The sequence below is a fragment of the Lycorma delicatula genome, chromosome 1 (assembly GCF_047948215.1).
Source record: "Lycorma delicatula isolate Av1 chromosome 1, ASM4794821v1, whole genome shotgun sequence".
Taxonomy (NCBI): domain Eukaryota; kingdom Metazoa; phylum Arthropoda; class Insecta; order Hemiptera; family Fulgoridae; genus Lycorma; species Lycorma delicatula.
This window is the reverse complement of record NC_134455.1, coordinates 4,055,191-4,060,897: the sequence shown is the minus strand read 5'-3', so window position 1 is coordinate 4,060,897 and position 5,707 is coordinate 4,055,191.

Sequence of the window (5,707 nt, the reverse complement as noted above, 5' to 3'; positions counted from 1 at the left end):
CCAATTTCTTTTTAAAGCCAATAAATTCAACTCTCTCACTGCTAGACTACTAATGTTACTTTGGTGTACTATGTGCTACTGAATACTGATAATTTCACTAATGAAAAGCTATATAATTAGTTATGAAAAGAGCTTCTGGAAGAATAATTTTAACATATTTTCTTAGCAGGTTGTTAAAAAATTTGAAAGGAGTTATGATTTGTTGCATCATGTTGAACAAAAGAAGTTTTAAATACAAAAATAATATTTTTGTATCAACCTTATTACACGATAAATAATTTTTTTTTTTAATTATCATGTATAATATTTTGTAATTATATTTCACTCAGTTATTGATGGTTGTTTCTATTAGTTTTAAATTGTCACAAATTTGGTTTTAATTTCACTTTTTTTCTTTGATGAAGGTGTTTTGTTTGATATGAACTCTGAGCTGTAAATTTGACATGTATATATATATATATATATATATATATATATAATAACAAATATAAAAAACTATATAAGTTAGAAAATTATAATGCAGTTAGAAAATTAATAATAATGCAGTTCATTAGGTCATCAACCAAACAAACAAAAGCAGAAAACCTCAACATTTCATCCAAGATGTAGGACTTTATCAAGACAAACCACAAATGACAAAAAACAAAACCAGTACCAACAAACACATATAAATCCCCATATAACATGGTGAACAACCACTACACGGTATATTGTACACAACATTAGACTGATTTTGCTTCTTTGTTGGCGCCTTTAACTTTGGAAAAATGTTACCAATCATATTGTACCTACTATGAGCAGTGCAATTTATACCTGATAATCTCAGGACAATATGAAGATGTAAGTGAAATTGACATAAATGTATTGCCAATCATATTCCCCACATCCATTGGAGCTGTTACGAGAATGGGAGAATGTAACGTTGTTTTCCAGTCCAATCAGCTGCGGAGATCGTGGTGATCCACATGTGGCCTGAACTATTCTCCATACAACTGATGATGGTGTTGTCCGAGTAATTGTTTCCACATAATTCAGATATGATTTGCGTTTGGCACATCCCAACCCCGTAGGGAGAAGACACCCACCTACCTTGTGGCCTTACCAGTCGCCACACCTCTCCCTCCGTTCTGAGCCCGTAGGAGCTATACCGGTGGTCGTCTTTAGACACTCTAACTGATTACATCTTACAGTCATCAACCAGAACTCGGTCGAGATACCACCAATGTAAATGCCTCGGCAGACATTTGCATCAGTAAAATACAAATCAAAGTTTGGCTTCACGTAGGCCTCAAACGGACATCTTCACGTCCAACCTAACACGATTCCCTCAAACTAACTGACCGAAAACGCGGAGGCGTGAACCCAGTGCCTAGTCCAGATTTGACAGCACTGTTTGTGACTGTGAATGCTTCAGAACACGTACGAGTTGAAAGTTAATCAGTGCTACACTCAAACCAAGCAAAATTATATTTTACACAACATAGAAATTCAGACCGACACCCAAATAAGCCGACCAATTTAGGTCGCCTAACAAGGGGAACGTAACCTAATTCCGGTCCACGCAGGAGCCGGGGGAAAAACCCCTCACCCCACCTCGGTTCCATCATGGAGTCCCGCGCGTCATTATCAAGTCAAGGACCGCCACCGGCGGAACGAAGCCAAGCCCCCGGTCGCACGGGCTACCATACCCCGGCAGTGCGGCCACCCCCACCAACGGGAGCTCCAAATCGAATCACAAACAACATCAATATAACCGTGGCACGATACCTATACGCCTACCTCCAACCAATCCAATGCCTAGGCCGGAACCTTAGCCACCCGATCCAACCACGATCGAGTACCTCGATTAAACTACCTCTGCAGACCTACACACCCCAAGGGTGCGAAGAAAACCGGCCTCTATAGTCCACTCCTCACGTATCATCCAGTTAATACGGAGATCCAGAAAGGAATGTATTCTCTCAAGTTCCCTAACAGCTAATAAACGTTCGACCTCGTATCGGGGACAGACGTCATCACTCCCACAATCCGGGTATTGACCCGAATCCATCAAACGAAACCTAGCCAAACTCGCCTGGAAAGAAACTGTGTGATATACCGATTGAAGGAATGATCCATCCAATCGCTTCTAAATCAGACACTATAGGAAATATACCATGCGTGTAGCAACCTGTGGGGGATTCGTCCCACCTGACGTGCCAAGACGCAAGGCTCCGGTCTTCAATATCCTGCTTTCGTTCTGATGTCAATAAGCTATTTACTGTGGAAATGTAGCATTCCTTACGCTCATTAGCCAAGATATCTATTGGTTTGACTCCGGCTATAACACAGACTGCCTTCCGCGAGACTCTTCTGTAACCGCCTATAACAGCTAGCAAGAGGAGTCGCTGGGCTCGCAGAAAAATGTCCGCGCAATACCTAAAAGACATGCGGTGAGCCCAGACAGGCGCAACATACAGCATAATAGCTTCGCTGACACCTTTGTAAAGGATACGCATAGTACGGTAATTCAACCCCCTATCGGAATGAATGACTCTACGGATTCCATAAAAAGCGTCAGCGACCTGTTTTTCCACTTACTATAGATGTTCCTTGAACCGAAAATTCTCATCAAGGATAACACCCAGGTATTTTTGAGCCGTACGTACCGAATGGGGAGACCAGCCATCCGAATCCGGATTCGTTGGGAAGCAGCCAATCGGCCCTTAATTAACATCATTGTAGTTTTCTATGAGCTAAAAATCATCTTAGTTGGAGACTATACAGTCGGAGTGTCTCACAAGCATGAGCAGCTCGGAACTCGACCTCGTTACGCGAATCCTCTTTAATCAGCAGCAGCGCGTCGTCAGCATAAGCGACAACATGACAACCACACGGCTACCTCAAACGCAACATGTAACCGAATTCTATGATCCAAAGAGGGGACTCAGGACACTGCTCTGAGGGAATCCTTTAGTTAAGGTCTTACGAACTAAGGTTCGTAAGACCTTAATCCCTCTATACTTAAGGGCCAGCAGTTTTCTGCATTGTTCTTCATTACTTACTGCAACCAGCAGGGCGCCACTCCTGAGCTTTTTAACAGATTTCGGAGACCCACAAGATATTACGACGCTCTTATTTATTATGAAGGGAGAAATCTTTTCGAAGGATTTACCTTCCTCGTTGTATCTCAAAACAAAAAACTGTGTACAAGAAAATTTACCAATCTCTCTAGTTTCCTTATCACTAGTTAAACCTTCGGCTAACAACGTCGATCGAAATCTCTTTAAACCCCGGTTTTTGTTGGTTTTTCAAGTTAACCAACAACCACCGAAATATTATTATTTGGAACTGCCTTACGGTTCCCACCAGTAATAGCGATTTAACGGACCACTTCAACAGAGCCCGCGTGTACTGGAATTAGGTCTGCATACAACTGGGTACACCTTGGTGCCCAGAAGACATCGATTGTGAATCACTACGTAGAGCTATCCACCCATCAACACGGTAGTTTCCACCTTGGGTTACGGTTGCGTTCCATAAAAGTTGCTTTTCTATGGTGTAAAAGGTTCAGCAGCTCGGTATGTAGTGGGAAGAAAAGCTACCAAAGCTAGGGCCGTGGGGATGTCAACCCGCGAAGTCTTAAAGAAGAAGACTCCCCATCGCAGCCGTAAAAAGGAAATGTACTAAAAATTAAATTGTATACAATATTAGATATTTTCAATTACAGCGGTATTTGGGTACAATTCTGTTCGATAACTTCATATTTAAACTTAATTGCAGATTTTCCTCACGGAAGCTGAAGTCAATGGAAGCTGAGGAAAGTCTCGTTCATACTGCAATATTTCGTGAGGATTTTCTGATCCCCAAGATTCGCTTATTATGAGTGTTTACTTTTCCATAAACATGAAATGTTGATTCGTCACTGAATACGACACGATAAAGTCTTCATCGTCATGGTGCATCGTTTCATTTGCGACGGTAGCACAAAAATCACAATCTTTAGGCTTTACAGCTTGTAACAACTGTAAATAATATGTACGCAGTTGTAAGCGTTTCCTTAAAACTCTCCACACAGACATTACTGGAATTGCTAATTCGCGGCTAGCCTTCTTAGTTTCGTAGGACTGCGCACAAAAGACTCTCTTATACGTTCAACATTGTCTTCGTTCAACGCACTCGGTCGTCCTGTACTCTTCCCTTTACAAATACAGACAATGGTTTCAAATCGTTTATACCATCTACGAATGTTATTGTCACTCGAGGGATCACAACGGAACTTTAAACGGAATGCACGTTGAACGGTAATTAGATTCACACTTTCTGAACTGCAAAATACAGAACGCTTTCTATTCTCTGAAGGAGGTCTCGCCAACTTTCCTACTAGCACTTTCAAACGGAAGGCACAGGAAACAATTTATGAGCTTGCGCACTGCTAAACCTATTTGAGTTGCTCTTTCATTAAATGTATAATTAATCAATATATGAAACTTGAGAAATATTTCATAGCTTTAAAACCCCGATATTCATTTTGAAATGCACGTTCTTAAAATATTGGACAAACTGGATGCACATTCACCCACAAATCACAAAAACAAAATCTACCCTTCGAAAAACAGAAGAAACAGTGAGCACACATATAATCAATCTATTACGTATGGCCGGCCTCCGTGGCACGAGTGGTAGTGTCTCGGCCTTTCATTCGAGGTCCCGCATTCTAGTCATCGGTCAGGCATGGCATTTACACACACGCTACAAATCGTTCATCTCATCCTCTGAAGCATTACCTTACGGTGATCCCGGAGGTTAAACAGGAAAAAAAATCTAATACGTATGCATAAATAGGACACCATCAAACAAATCCAATATGTCACCTACAGATTTTTTTCTGTGCTCTAGTCTAATAATTGTACCAATCATACATAGAATAGGAAATTTGGAAAGGCCATTGAGTAGATCAATACTTATGTACTTGAAAGAATATTTTTAATCTAAGTAAATATACTCTGTCATTAATAACTTGTATAAAATACTCGCGTTTGTTACGAATTGTTTATAAGTAAAAAAATGTTTTTTCCTGGTGAAATTTGGCTTTTTTTTTAAGTGATGTTTCTTAAGAAACACTTTTTTTACATTAACCACCGGCTTGGTCTAGTGGTGAACGCGTCTTTCCAAATCAGCTGATTTGGAAGTCGAGAGATCCAGCGTTCAAATCCTAGTAACGTCAGTTGTTTTTAAACGGATTTGAATACTAGATCGTGGATACTGGTGTTCTTTGGTGGTTGGGTTTCAATTAACCACACATCTCAGGAATGGTCGAACTGAGACTATACAAGACACTTCATTTTACACTCATACATTTCGTCCTCAATCATCCTCTGAAATATTATCTGAAAGGTAATTACCGGAGGCTAAACAGGGAAAAGAAAGAAAGAAACACTTTATAACCCGCATCCAATCATGTCGTAATCTATAATAAATAACGCATTATATAAATTATAAGTAATGTGAATAAAATATTTGTTTGCATTCCTTTTCTAAAATTTATTGTCTTGTTTTGTTTTCTAAAAATCTGTAGAAATCTGTAGCTGAATTGCAATACTTTTTTGTTCTAAAGTATTAAACTGCTATTTTTAAAGAAATCATAAATGTTAGTTTCGAATACTGCTTCATTCAATCTGACAGCGCTACAAAATAAAGTTCGTTAAGTCTACGACTACACGATAAT